Here is a 16544-nt window from a genome sequence, read left to right on the forward strand (position 1 = left end):
CGACAAATACAAGCAGACCCTTTCGCTTGGAAAGCTGGACAGTGACTAGTACAGATCCCAAGTTTTTTCGACGGTTGGAGCTGTGATCGGTATAGGAGATCTCCTCGCAGCAGAATAGTATTGCTCTTCCCGCGTCTCTTCCTGATCACTATCATCACTATAGCAACAGTTCCAACGTAGCTGATCATTGCAGACTCCCATCTTGCTTCCTCGTATTGGTACATATGCTCAGCATGTTTTTATCATCTATATCTGACGCTTCAGATACTGTTTCTATAAGATATCATAGTACTTTTCTGGCCTTATTTTCGTTACAACTCTCACTCCCTTTAAGTTATCCAAATATGGTAATTAGGCATCCTAGCATGCTCAATTTTCTAATCTCCTATTTGGCTATAATCTATTAGGCTACATCGACGGCTCTCTTCGTTGTCCACCAACAATGCTCAACATCCCAAGAGCACCTAGTCCAATACCAAATCTAGACTACAAACTATGGTTATGCCAAGATCGTATCATCCTTCAAACAATTCAAAATTTAATCGTTGGATCCCTTGCCCCACTCATATCTTAATGTGACTGCCGCCAAAGCCAAGTGCAAGCTGTAAACCACCTTGGCAAATCATTCACGCACTCGCCTGCTTAGTCTCCTATCTAGTCTCATGCAAACAAAACAAGAGAGAAGTACTATTACTGACTATCTACAAAATATAAAAGTTATTATCGTTAACTTGACCCTAATAGATCATAATCTTAGTGATGAAAAAGTTATTATCTATACACTTAACGACCTTAGGGACGAGTATAAGGAACTAGCAGTAGCAATATGAGCACGTGACTCACCGATATCATTTGAAAAACTCTATGATAAGTTGACTGACTATGAGATATATCTCAGGTGTGAGGACAAGTTGTCAAGACCATCCATCAAAGCTCAAGTCAGTCAAAAATCCAAGAAGAAGAGCAATGGGTACAACAAAACCATCAACAAAGGTTTGGCAAGCATGTCTCCTGAATTTGCAGGCTCTCAACAAACCTCCCCTCCTCTATCTCATCAATATTTTAATCACAACCATCAAGGTAACTACTTCAATTATCCTTAGCCTTAGCGTCCTGATCACACAAATCAACAAAGAGTTGTTTGCCAGCTGTGTGATAAAGTTGACCACTCTACAAAAGTCTATAGAACTCGACTCATACTTCTTCCTATTAAATCTTGGATTTTGATGATGAAATCAATTGATGTATTTGTCATCTAATGTGCGTTTAAGTGATGTAGGACTAGCTTCGATCAGAAAAGGTAAATCGATTAAAGCAGGAGGAATTAGACGTTGGGTCGGAGCAAACATGTCAGAAGATTGGACGTCGGGCTGGAGGATCGGTCGATGTGTCGGTAGAAGATTTCGGTCCATGAATTTGGGCAACGAGCTAAGAAGATCGAACATTGCACCAAGGAGATTGGATGTTGCGAGAAGATAATATACTAATTGAGCAATATGCCGAAGGAGAGAACTATGTATCGAAAGATCGGATGAAGCACCAGAAGAACTAATGACATGTCGGACAACATAGGATTCGCTTGTAATCAAATATATTTAGATCGAGTTAGTTTAGAGTCTAATTGAGTCAGTTCAGAATGTAATTATGCCAACTCAATTAGGGACCAACTAAGCCCAAGTTTAGGCTGTGTTGAGCCAAGTAAAAGGCCCAAACAATGACCCAATAAGTGGAACCGTAATGACACAGTCTCCGAGATTGTGTCAGGTGGTGGTACCGTCAATTTGGGTGGTGGTACCATCCAGACACAATCTCCGAGAGACTGCCAGGTGGTGGTACTGCCCTTGTTAAGTGGTGGTACCACCAGAGCTCGGTCTCCGAGCTCTGTTAAGCGGTGGTACCTCCAGACTGGATAGTGGTACTGCCTAGTGTTAGTGTTGCAGGCGATGGTACCGCCAATACTTGAGAAACCCAGGATGAGATACTTTTAGGCACCAAGTTTGAATCCATTTTGTTAGGAAAAGAGTTGGCACTAAGAGGGGGGTGAATTGGTGTAGCGGTAAAAATTACATCGGTTCAAAACTTCATTATAATTAAATCCATTTCCGATGAAAAACCATTTCGTAAAGGTATTAACTTTGAAAGTGTATGGAAGAGTATAGTGGATGTAAAACAAGTAAAATTATAGGAGGTCAAATAGTAAAAGATCTTCAAAATAAATTTTCAGTCATGAATTCTTAAAAAGATATTCTCCTTAGTAAATCGTAAAAGGAAATATTGGAGAAAAAGATTTCAATTCATTCATAAGAAATTTTATAATTCAAATTCAAATCTCAAGTAATTCCAAGGAATCAAAATCACAATATAGGTAAAAGCACATATCAAATCATAAACACTTATCAATTGGTTTCATCATCAAAATACGAGATTCAACAATCTCCCCCTTTTTGATGATAACAACCAATTGATAACAGAGTTAACCTTAACTACTCCTATCAATATGCCATATTGATAGAAGGGAGGAGTTTAAGTTCACCATCACTTAAGCTTATGCTCGAGTGGTCTTCAATTGTTCTAAGTCCGAAATCCTTCATATTCTTTGGAAGGTTGTTCTCAAGTTTGTTTTGTGCTACATTGGTCATTTCGTAGGCCATTAAAGACCCGATAAGTTCTTCGATAAAAAAATTATTCAAAATTTTTGATTCTTGAATAGCCATTACTTTTGAATTCCAATTTTTAGAAAGTAATCGTAAAACTTTACCAACAAATTCAAATTCGAAAAAGTTTTACCAAGAGCTTTTAAACCATTGACAACATCCGTAAAACGGGTGTATATGTCAACAAATGTTTCGCTTGGTTTCATTCAAAATAGTTCGAAATCGTGTATTAAAAGATTGACTTTAGAATCTTTAACTCTAGTAGTGCCTTCATGTGTAATTTCAAGAGTGTGCTAAGTATCGAAAGCATTTTTGCAAGTAGAAACCCTATTAAACTCAGTTTTATCAAAGGCGCAAAATAGAGCATCCATAGCCTTTGCATTTAGAGAAAAAGTCTTCTTCTCCAAATCATTCCAATGGTTCATTGGAAGAGAAGACCTTCGAAAATCATTTTCAATAATATTCCATAAATTTAAATCCAAGAAAAGCAAGAAAACTCTCATTCGAGTTTTTCAATATGTGTAGTCCGTCCCATTGAATAAGGGAGGACGAATGAGAGAGTGACCCTCTTGAAAGCCGAAAGGAGTCATTTCTCTTGGGTATTAAACCAAATGAGAAATAACGAGGCTCTGATACCAACTGTTTGGATCAAGAGTGGCACTAAGAGGGGCGCGGGGGGGGGGGGGGGGGGGAGGGTGTGTGTGAATTAGTGTAGCGGTAAAAATGTCGGTTCTGAAAATTTCGTTTCGTGCGATTAAATCCGATTTCGGAAGATGTAAACTTGAAAGCATATTTGTAAACATATTAAAAATAGTAAGTAAGGAGGTTTGCAGTAAGATAAATTACACAAAAGAAAAGGCAAACCGGATTTTTATAGTGGTTCGGTCATCGTGACCTACATCAACTCCGTCGATTCCTCTTCCGTCGAGGCCACCAACATCCACTATCGGTCTTCCTTTAATAGGCGAAGACCAACCACATTTTACAACTCAATTCTCCTTTTACCGGGTTTAGGAGATAACCCTTACACCCCCACTTACTTCTCTCTCATACTATTCTAACACTTAGAACTTTGAGAGGAGTTTCACACATAAGTACAACAGAGTTTTCTTTCTTTTTTTCTCTCAGTTGTGTGTAGTTTAACCAGGAATGAGAGGGGTATTTATAGGCTTCAAGTTGATTCAAACTTGGAGCCTAAAAAGGTCTCATCCTAGGTTTCCTGAGTGTTGATGGTACCACTGCTATTCCTGGGCGGTACTACCGCCGTAGAATCTTCTACTAGGCGGTACCACCGCTGGCAGCATTGCTGCCGACGGTACCATTACCTGTAACCTGATACTGGGAGGTACCACTACCCAAACTAGTGGTACCACCACCCAGACAGTCTCGGAGACTGAGTCTGGGTGGTACCACCACCCAAACTGGCGGTACCACCGCTTGACATAGTCTTAGAGACTATGCCATGATGGTTTCACCTGTTTGGTCACTGTTTGGGCCTTTCTCTTGGCCCAACATATCCCAAACTTGGCTCAACTATCTCCTAATTGGGTTGGCCCAATTCTAATCTCTATTATGTGCTAACTATGAATTTTAAGACATTTACTAAGCTAAACAAAATTCGTAAGTCTAGGTTTCTTCTGGCGAGCTTCCGGCGAACTTCAAACGATCTCTCGGCAATGTTCCAGCCGATTCCCAGCGAGCTCCTAGACTTCATGATGATCTTCTTGGTGAGTTCTGACGAGCTTCTTTGGCAAGCTCTGGGATTTCTCGGTTGGTTTCGGCAGAACTTTCGACGAACGTCCGGACTTCCGATGAACTCTCGAACTCTCGAACTCCCAACGAAATCGCATTCTTGACTCTAGGACTTCATTTTGTTTTATGCCTTGCTATCATAGTTAATCCTGCACAAATAAAAATACACTTCGATCTAGACAATTATTACTAAGCATGAATCATGTCATCCGGCATGTCATTGGTCCATCGACGCTTCATCCGATTCTTCGGTGCATCGTCCTCTCTTGTGGCCTATTGCCCAATCGGCCAATTGACCTCCATAACTTCGATATTCTTGGTGCAATATCTGCTCTTCTTGGTCCGATGCCCAAATCCATGGCCCGAAGCCTTCTGTCGATACGTCGACTAATCCTCCGGCCTGACGTCCAATCTTCTGACATGTTTTCCTCTGGCCTAATATGATTCTTCCTACTTTAAATATCTCTCCCTGATCAAAGCATCCTACGTCACTCAAAACTCATATCAAATCATAAACACTTATCAATTGGTTTCATCATCAAAATATGAGATTCAACACACTTGAGGCCTATAAATACCCCTCTCATCCCTGGTTAACTTACACAAGAATTGAGAGCAAAAAAAGGAAGAAAATGTTGTTGCAATTTTGTGTGAACTCCTCTAAAAGCTCTAAGTCTTAGTATAGTTTAAAAGAGGAGTAAGTGGGGGGGGGGGGTATAAAGGTTGTCTTCTAATCCTGTGAAAAGGATAATTGAGTTATAAAATGGTAGTTGATCTTTGCCTGTTGAAAGAATATCGTTAATAGATGCCCGTGGCCTCAATGGAAGGGGAATCAGCGGAGTGGATGTAGGTCACGATGACTGAACCACTATAAAATAGATTGCATTTTAGTTCTTACTATTTTCCCTTACTACAAACTATCTTACTTGCTTACTACTCTCACTACCTTATGAAAACGCTTTTAAGTTAACATCTCTCTAAAACGGTTTTCATTGAAATCATTTTTTAAGGTATGAAGATTTTTGAACCGATGTTTTTATCCACTGCACTAATTCACTGCCCCTCTTAGTGCCGACTCGATCCTAACAGTTGGTATCATAGCTATGTTTTTCTCTTTTGGTTTAACACCTAAGAGAAATGTCTCTTTTTGACTTTTAAGATGGTTTTTCTATTGTTCGTCTCCCATATTCAATGGGACAGACTACACTTATTGAAAAACTCGAATGAGAGATTTCTTGCTTTCTATGGATTTGAATTTGTGGAATATTATCGAAAACGATTTTAAAAAGTCTTCTACTCCAATGAAAGAATGTAATGATTTGGATAAGAAAACTTTTTCCTTAAGTGCTAGAGCTATGAACGCTCTATTTTGCTCTTTAGACAAAAATGAATTCAATTGGGTTTCTACTTACGAAATGACTTTTGACATTTGGTATACATTCGAAATCACACACGAAGGCACTAATAGAGTTAAAGACTCTAAAATAAATATTTTGATGTATGCTTTTGAATTATTTCGTATGGAATTAAGTGAGACTATTAGAGACATGTACATCTGTTTTACGGATGTCATTAATAATTTAAAAACTCTTGGCATATGTTTTTTGAACCTTAAACTTATTAATAAAATCTTGAGATCCCTTCCAAAGAGTTGGGACCATAAAGTAATGACCATTCAAGAGGCTAATGATTTAAATAATTTTTCGATTGAAGAACTTATTAGGTCTTTGATGACCTATAAAACAACATGCAATGCACATGAAGAACTTGAGAACAACATTCCAAAGAATATGAAGAATTTAGTACTTAGAACTCAAGATGATGATTCGAGCGAAAGCTCAAGTGATGATGACTTTGAACTTCTCACGATAAAACTTAAAAATTACTTAAAACTATTGAATCTCGGATTTTGATGATGAAGTCAATTGTAATTTGTTTGATATAATCTATATATTGAGAAAAGGGTATAGAATTAACTATGATAGTAGTAAGATATAAAGCAGGTGTTGTGCTAGAGTCAAGATCGAGATCACACTAGGAGTTTGAGAGTTCATCGGAAGTCTAAACGTTCGTAGGAAGTCTAAACGTTCGTCGGAAGTTTTGCCAGAACCAACCGAGAAGTCCAGGAGCTTATCAAAGAAGCTCGTCAGAACTTGCCAAGAAGATCATCGTAAAGTCTAAGAGCTTGCCAGGAGTCCGCCGGAGCATTGTCGAGAGTTCGTCGAATGTTCGCCGGAAGTATGCCAAAAACTCGTCGAAAGAGCAATTGACGCACTAGAATAAGAAGAGTTGTGATCATGTCTTAATTATCGTAGTTATAGCATAAATTAAGTTAGGATTAGGAGGTAATCCCACTAACTTAATTAGGGGCCAATTGGGGCCCTTAATAGGGCTGATTTGGGCTAGATTGAATAGCCCAATCAGCCCTTAAAAACATGGCCGGTGGTGGCACCACCTAGAAGACCTAGTGTCCCAAGTGGTTTGGGTGGTAGTACCGCCCAGACTAGGCGGTGGTATCGTCAGCAATTATTGCTGCCAGCGGTGGTACCGCCCCTATCAGGCGGTGGTACCGCCAGAGCTTGGTCTCCGAGCTCTGTCAAGTAGTGGTACCACTCAGACTGAGTGGTAGTACCGCTAGTGTTAGGTGTCAGGCGGTGGTACCGCCCAGTAATAGTGGTGGTATCGCCAGGACTCCGGAAATCTAGGATTAGACACTTTTTAGCTCCATTTTTGAAGCCATTGGGGCCTATAAAAACCCCACCCTTTTCTGCATGAAAGGGCACGAAAGCATTGAGATAATCTTGAGTTATTGGGGTATAAAAGTGTTATAAACAAGTGCTAGAGTTCTCCTCCTCCCTTTCTAAGTTTTGAAATCATTCAAGAGAGGTGTGAGACTTGTAAGGGTTCTCTCCTAAACTCGTGAAAAGGAGAAAGCATTGTAAGAGATGGTTAGTCTTCACCTATTGAAGGAAGGCCTTTAGTGGATGCCGGTGACCTCGTTGGAGGAGGAATCGAAAAGTGGATGTAGGTCACATTGATCGAACCACTCTAAAGCTTGGTTTGCATTTACTTTTAGCATTTTACTTTTATAGCAAACTGCCTCTCCTCCTTACTGTGCTTTTACTACGCCTACATCTTACATATGCTTTCAAGTAAATACCTTGTGAGATCGTTTTTAGTTGTACAAAGATTTTACGAAACCAACGATTTTCATTTGTGTAATTTACATTACTACAAATCTTTTTAATCTTCTCTTACACTTTTACGAAAAGTTTTCAAGTTCAAATTCTCTCTAAAACAGATTGAATCAAAACCATTTTCGTCGGAATCAGTTTTAATCGAAACAAAGTCTTTCAAATTTGGAAAGTTTTCCATACACTAATTTACCCCCCCTCTTAGTGCGGCTCTTGACCATAACAATTGCTATCAGAGTAAGGTTCACTCTTGTTTGGTTTAAAACACAAGAATGATGACATTTGCTGGCAACCAAGAGGATCATTCAATTACACATCCTCCCATGTTCAATGGGATGAATTACATATATTAGAAGACTAGAATGAGGATCTTCCTAATTTTAATAGATTTTGAGCTTTGGAATATTGTTGAAAACATTTTTCAAAAGTCTTCTCTTCCAATGATCGATTGGAATGAGTTGGAGAAGAGGACTTTTACTTTAAATGCCAAGGCTATGAATGCCTTGTTTTGTGCATTAAATAAAAACAAGTTTAATCGAGTGTCGATTTGTGAAACAATTTTTGATATTTAGCATACACTCGAAGAGACTCATGAAGGCACTAGTAGAGTGAAGGAGCCGAAAATTAATCTTTTAGTGCACACTTATGAGTTATTTTGGATGAAACCGAGTGAGACCATTGGAGACATGTACACCCAATTTACAGATGTCATCAATGGTCTAAAAAGACTTGGTAAAGGTTTCTCGGATTTTGAACTCATTAATAAAGTTTTAAGATCCCTTCCAAAGAGTTGGAACCCTAAAGTCACGACCATTCAAAAACCCAAGAAAATCACTTGACAGAAAACTTAAGTGATGAGAACCTTGATGAAGACTTGGTACTTTTAACAAGGAAATTTAAAAAATTTATAAGAAGGAATAAATTTAAAAATGATGCTAAAAATAAATTTGAACCCAAGAAAGATACAGTAATATGCTATGAATGTAAGAAGATGAGATATTACAAGAGCGAATGTCCCCAAGCTAAGAAGATGACACTAAAGAAGAAGGCTCTCAAAGCAACATGGGATGACTCAACTGCATCTGAAGAAAAGGAGCCACCCAACACCGAGCAAGTTGCTCACTGTGCACTAATGGCCATTGGAGATGAGGTAACAAGTTCAATTGATGCAAATTTATCATTTGATGAACTATTAAATGATATTCATAATTTATTTGATGAATGCAAATCAATTAGTAAAAAATATAAATTATAAGAAAGGAGCATGATTATCTTATTAGTGATTACAATAGTTTAAAAGTTGAGCATAATGATTGTTTAGCTCCATGTACGATATGTCATAAAGTAAAAATACTTAAAAAGGAAAACTTGCTATTCAAAGAAACCTTAGAAAAATTTGAGGTTGGTAGCAAGTCCTTAAACATGATCCTTACTAATGAGGGTCACATTCATAAAAGAAGTGTAATCGGATATGTGAGTAGCTCTCACCAAAATCCAACCACCTTTGTTAAAGGCCCTATCTTACATATTTCACCCCAAAACAAATGTAACTTTTGTTACAAACTTGGATATGTAGCTTATCATTGTCCATTTAAGAAGTGTATTCCACACAAATTGATTTGGGTTCCTAAAGGAACCATAAAGGATTATATGCAAAATGATAAGTTAAGTCGATCGATTTTTGAGGCACCCAAGATCAAAAATCATCCTCTTTTGTAGAAACGTATACCATTATAAGCTAGGAGCAAGAGATGATCCATCTCAATTCTCTAAGCTCACTAGCCTAGACGAAAGATATGTCACCTTCAGAGATAATAACAAGGGTAAAATCATTGGCAATAGAACTATAGGTAACACATCTAACTTTTTTTATTGAAGATGTGTTGTTAGTTGATGGCTTAATGCATAACTTTTTGAGCATTAGTCAATTGTGTGATAAAGGATATATTGTTAGATTTGAATCTAATACTTGTATTATAGAAAAATCACATAAAAATATATCTATGATTACTCTAGAACAAAATAATGTATACACTATCGACATTTATGATCTTTGTAATGAAATATGTTTTTCAGTTTTAAATGACAATGCTTGGCTTTGGCATAGGAGATTAGGTCATGCTAGCATGAAACTAATCTCTCAAATTTCATCTAAAGGACTTGTAAGAGGAATTCCTCATATCAAGTTCGTCAAAGATAATGTGTGTGATGTATGTCAACTAGGAAAATAAATAAAATATAGCTTCAAACTTAAGAACTAAATAAGCACTTCTAGACCTTTGAATTGATCCATATGGACTTGTTCGGACCAATTTCTACATCAAGACTAGGAGGTAACAAATACGTATTTGTCGTCACAGATGATTATAGTAGATACACATGGACTTATTTTTTGATACACAAAAGTGAATGCTTTAGGTATTTCTTCAAGTTTTGTAAACTTGTTCAAAATGAAAAGGGTTTTATGATTTTGTCAATTCGAAGTGATCATGGTGGTGAATTTCAAAATCATGATTTCTAAGAATTTCATGAATCTAATGGATACAATTATAACTTCTCTACTCCAAGAAATCCTCAACAAAATGGAACAGTGAAAGAAAGAATAGAAATCTATAAGAAATGATAAGAACCATGTTAAATGAATATAGCCTACCCAAATATTTTTGGGCCGAAGCCATAAACACGGCATGCTATGTCATGAATAGAGTTCTAGTAAGACCCTTACTCACCAAAACTCCTTATGAGTTATGGAATAACAAAAAACCTAATGTTTTATATTTTAAAGTTTTTGGGTGTAAGTGTTTTATCTTGAATAAAAAAGATGCCTTAGGAAAATTTAATGCTAAATCCGATGAAGGAATTTTTCTTGGCTATTCTTCTATTTCTAAAGCATTTCGTATATTTAATAAAAGAACTTTAATTATAGAAGAATCTATTAATGTTGTTTTTAATGAAGTTTTTGAAGTTAAGAAAAATAATTTTGATGATGATGTTAATTTTGATGCCTTGAATTTAAATGAAACCCTTTCTCCATCTAGCAACTTGGATGCATCTACTTCCAAAACATCCTTACCCAAGGATTAAAAGTATGCAGATGCTCATCCTAAGGAGCTAATCATAGGAGACGCATCTAAAGAGGTTCAAACTCGTTCCTCTTTTAAGAATTTTTGTGAAAACGCTATTTTTCTCTCCCAAATTGAACCTAAATTCATCGACGAGACTTTGAAAGATGATTCATGGGTTATTGCAATGCAAGATGAGTTAAATCAATTTGAGAAAAATGAGACGTGGAAGCTTGTTCCTAGGTCAAATGACCATTTAGTTATTGGTACTAAATGGGTCTTTAGAAACAAGCAAGAAGAATTTGGTATCGTGGTTAGAAACAAGGCCAGATTAGTTGCCAAAGGATTCAAACAAGAAGAAGGTATTGATTACAAAGAAACCTTCGCTCCTTTGGCTCAATTAGAAACCATAAGGATGCTCCTTGCTTATGCTAGTAGTAATAATTTTAAATTATTTTAAATAGATATTAAAAGTGATTTTCTTAATGGCTTTATTTCCGAAGAAGTTTATGTTGAACAACCGTCCGGATTTGAGAATAATAATTTTCCTAATCATGTGTTTAAATTGACTAAAGCTATCTATGGATTGAAACAAGCCCCAAGAGCTTAGTATGAGAGACTTAGCTCATTTCTAATTCATAATAATTTCTCTAAAGGCAAGGTCGATACTATATTGTTTATCAATAAAAAATATTTTTTTATTATTCAAATTTATGTTGATATTATTTTTGGTTCCACGAATGAATCTCTTTGTGAATCATTTGCTAAAAGTATGAGTTTTGAATTTGAAATAAGTTTAATGGGGGAATTAATTTTCTTTTTAGGCTTATAAATCAAACAACTAAGTAGTGGTATTTTTTTTAGTCAAACAAAATATGCTTTAGATTTGCTAAAAAGGTTTAATATGGATAGCTCAAAGGCTATCAATACTCCCATGAGTACCTCCACTAAGTTAGACATTGATGAAAGTGGAGAATGCTTTTATCAAAAAGCTTATAGGGGTTTGATAAGAAGTTTACTATACCTCACCGTAACTAGACCAGATATCATGTTTAGTGTAGGTCTTTGTGCTAGGTTTTAATTTAATCCTAAGATATCTCATCTTAAAACAGTTAAGAGAATTCTTAGATATCTTAAAGGTACCATAAATCTAGGATTATGGTATCCAAAATCTGAGAACTTTGAACTAATTGCATATGCTGATGCGAATTATACAGGATGTAGATTAGATAAACAAGCACATCCGGAACTTGTCAATTTTTAGAACACGCACTTGTTTCTTAGACTTCCAAGAAACAAAACTCGGTTGCACTATTTACAATCGAAGCTGAGTACATTGCAACTAGTGCATATTGTACACAAGTTGTGTAGATGAAAAACACTTTAGAGGATTATAAGATTTATCTTAAAAATATTCCCATAAAATGTGATAACATAAGTGTAATATGTTTAACAAAAAATCTCATTCAACACTCTAGAACTAAACATATTGATATTAGACATCATTTTATACGAGATCATATTAAAAATGATGATGTAATCTTAGAGTTTATTGATATGAAACATCAATTAGCCGATATCTTTACAAAACCTTTAAGTGAAGAACAATATGATTTTATTAGAAGAGAGTTAGGAATGTTAATTTATCCAAATGCATTGATTTGATGTATATCTTTTTTGGATTATTTTTTTGTATCTCATAAATGGAGCTTTCATGAACTTATTTCATTTTTATCTTCCTTGGTATCAAGTTTACTTCATACCCTTACTCCATCACTTAATGATTTTTGATACACTCAATCACTCCATGGATTTCATTGATAAATGCATCTCTCATGGATTTATCTCTTGTGAATTTTTAATGAGAAATAGATTTGATGTGATGCTCCTCTCATTATGAAGGTTTATTTATGAAATTTCTTTTATCCTTCATATGATGATTCTTTCACATGAATTCTTTCTTAATAAAGGAAGACTTTTTATTTTTTTATGAGATGAACACTTGCAAGAATGAGGAGTTGATTTCACATGAATATCTTGATCCTTATGAAAATTGAAGCATGATTTAATGAAACTCTGTTATCATTTTTGACTTGATTCAAATCATTTCACAAAGTTGGCTCTTAATAGATTTTCTCCTTACTTTCCTTTATACAAAGTTTTGATAATAAAAAAGGGGAAAAGTTTATGGAAGCTATCTCTTTAAATATTTATAACTTTTAATATGAGAACTTTTGAATGATATGATTGGTATCGTCAAATACAAATTGAAATGTGGCATGAATTTTTACCACACTTACATTGTTGAATCGTTCTTCTTTTTGTTGATGACAAAGGAGGAGAAATAATACCAAAATGTGGTAAATTAATGACAAATGCATACAATATATTTCATCATATATACTTGAAATGTTTGCTTGATAAATTTTCGTCATTATGATAAGATATCTAGAGCTTGACTTGCTATTTTACAATTGATATCTTGCCATAGAATGATGAATTGCTATCTTTGTCATCTTTCATATTTGAAATATCATACTTGAAAATGGATGTCATGCCTTGACATCATTTTGAGAATGTTAGATCATGATAGTAATCACGATGTGCATGTTGATAAGTTTAAATGAATCTAACTTATCAGTTTGATACTTGAATTCAAATGCTTTGAATTCAAGAGTATCTTTTCTCAAGTATGGCATATAGATAGGGGGAGTTAAGGTTAACTCCGTCATCAATTGATTGTCATCATAAAAAAGGGAGAGATTGTTGAATCTCGAATTTTGATGATAAAGTCAATTGTAATTTATTTGATCTAATCTATATGTTAAAAAAAGTATGAGGATTAACTATGATAGCAGTAAGACATAAAGCAGGTGTTATGCCGGAGTCAAGATTGAGATCATGTTGGGAGTTCGAGAGTTTGTTGAAAGTCCGAACGTTCGTCGGAAGTTCTGCCGGAACCAATCGAGAAGTCCAGGAGTTTGCCAAAGAAACTCATCAGAACTTGCTAAGAAGATCGTCATAAAGTTTAGGATCTTGCCCAGAGTCCGCCAGAGTATTGTCGAGAGTTCATCGGATGTTCGCCAGAAGTACGTCGAAAGCTTACCGAAAGAGCAATTGACGCATCGAAACAAGAAGAGCTGTGATTATGTCTTAATTATCGTAGTTAGAGCATAAATTAAGTTAGGATTAGGAGGTAATCCCACTAACTTAATTAGGGGCCAACTGGACCCTTAATAGGGCTGATTTAGGCTGGATTGAATAGCCTAATAAACAACCCCTAAAAACATGGTCGGTGGTGGCACTGCTTAGAAGATCTAGTCTCCCAAGTGGTTTAGGCGGTGGTACCGCCAACAGCTATTACTGCCAGTGATGGTACCGCCCATGTCAGGTGGTGGTACCGCTAGGACCCTGGAAATCCGGGATTAGATACTTTTTGGCTCTATTTTTGAAGTCATTGGGGCCTATAAAAACCCTACCCTTTTATGCATAAAAGGGCATGAAAGCATTGAGATAATCTTGAGTTGTTGGGGTGTAAAAGTGTTGTAAACAAGTGCTAGAGTTCTCCTCCTCCCTTTCTAAGTTTTGAGATCATTAAAAAGAGGTGTGAGACTTGTAAGGGTTCTCTCCTAAACCCGTGAAAAGAAGAATGCATTGTAAAAGGTAGTTGGTCTTCACCTATTGAAGGAAGGCCTTGAGTAGACGCTGGTGACCTCGTTGTAGGAGGAATTCAAAAGTAGATGTAGGTCACATTGACCGAACAACTCTAAAACTCGGTTTGCATTTACTTTGAGCAATTTACTTTTATAGCAAACTGCCTCTCCTCCTTACTGTGCTTTTACTATGCCTACATCTCACATACACTTTTAAGTAAACACCCTGTGAGATCGTTTTTAATCGTATGAAGATTTTACGAAATCTCTTTAATCTTCTCTTACACTTTTATGAAAAGCTTTCAAGTTCAAATTCTCTCTGAAACAGATTAAATCAAAACCATTTTCGTCGGAATCAATTTTAATCGAAACAAAGTCTTTCAAATTCGAAAAGTTTTCCACTGCACTAATTCACCCCCCCTCTTAGTGTCGCTCTTGATCCTAACAAAAACAAGAATCAAAAGGTAAAAATGAACTTAAAAAGAAGAAGCTACCAAAGAAGAAGAAAATATTCAGGGCAGCTTGGGATGAATCAAGTTCATTCGAAGATAAAGAACAAACTGATAAAGACGAAGTGGCGAACTTCTCTTTGGTGACTCTCGACAATGAGGTAAACAACTCAAACGAAATTCTTTTACTTTAATTTGAAATTACTTGATACTTTTTCATGAGTTATTTTTAAATTAGTTAGTAAAATATAAAATATAAAATATAAAAAAATATCATGCTTCTCTTTGTAAGTGATTAAAAAAAAAATTTAAGTATGACAATTGCATGTTAATTCCTAGCACTAAGTATGAAAAGTTAGATTCACTTGAAAAGAAAAATACATTACTACAACAAACAAAATGATTTTGAAAATACTTCATATTTGATGAAATCAATTTTGATGATTTAATGATGTATAATGATGTAATGATGTAATGAAAATATTAAAAGTTTTAGTACAATGCTTGATGATTTTATGTATGAGATTTTGAAGTTATATGTGATGATTTTTGTGATAAATCTTGCACTTTCGTTTTAAATAATGATGCATGTTTTGATTTAGTGTAAAAACTTAGGCATGCTTGTAAGAAATCAAATCACTTAAATTGAAACAACTAAAAAGTGGAAAGTATTTTTCTTAAAATTTTTTCAATCTCTATCTTATCGAGTTTTCATCTTAAAAATCCTTATTAATGAATCTATTTATGTTATGAATTTTGTGAACCATGAAATTGATTTTGATAATTTAAATTTAATGGGTTTTATCGAAATCATGATCTTAATTTCTCGAGATTTATAACTTGAAATCATTTTTAAATCAAGATATCTTATTATGTGTTCTTGTATCTTCTTATTGAGATTTATCCAAATGAATCATGATTTTTCTCTTGATTTCTCAAATTTTATAATATAAGATTACCTTTGAAGATCATTGACTATTTAATCTCCTAAGATTTTTTTTTATTTACTAAAAAAAAGATTTGTCAAGATGAATCATTTACGAATTGATCTTTCTTGATCTTTCATCTTTCATGTCATGATTTTCATATGATTACCTTTGTATTTATATGATTCTTAGAGCATTAATGTAAGAAGGAAATGAATTGCACTATTAAAAAATTTTCCTCTTCTTCTTTCTTGTTTATATTGAAAAAGGGGAGAAAGAAAATCGCTAGCATATCAAGAGATTGATAAATCAATTTATGCTATTTTGAATCTCTTGAAAATGATTTTGATGATTTGAATCCAAATGAGATTTTTTTTCTAATCAAATCATGAACCTTCTCTTGATTTCTGAACTTGAGATTTTCTTTTATGAATCAAGATCTCTTGCTCTTTATTCTCATATGATTCTTGCATTTCGTTTAAGAGAAAATTTTCTATATGAATCATATCTCTTAGTATTCAAATAATCTTTGATATTATATCATTCTTATTTATGATACTCCCTTATATTCATAAATTGTATACCTTATCACATTTGATTTAAATTTATCTTTGTGACGTGAAAATTGATGTAAAGGGAAAAGAATTACAAAACTATATTCTTCCTTTCTTTTTGACAATGACAAAGGGGGAGAAAGAACTCACTAGCTTGCATGTTCTAAAATGATGTAAAACTTGCTAAATTTACTAGCTTATAAATTGTAAAGAGAAAAACTTGCTAGGAAGCAAAATAGCTAGCTTTCGCTTCTCAAAAGAGAAGAAAGAACTTGCTATCTGGTACATTGAAATTGCTAG

At 35.0% G+C, this 16544-nt stretch overlaps 1 pseudogene; it reads left to right on the forward strand.

Moving 5' to 3' along the window:
- The first annotated feature begins 8630 nt into the window (after positions 1-8630).
- LOC135604767 (uncharacterized) overlaps positions 8631-16544 on the forward strand; it is a 59334-nt pseudogene continuing 51420 nt past the window's right edge.

This window comes from Musa acuminata, chromosome BXJ2-2, assembly GCF_036884655.1.
Source record: "Musa acuminata AAA Group cultivar baxijiao chromosome BXJ2-2, Cavendish_Baxijiao_AAA, whole genome shotgun sequence".
Lineage (NCBI taxonomy): Eukaryota > Viridiplantae > Streptophyta > Magnoliopsida > Zingiberales > Musaceae > Musa > Musa acuminata.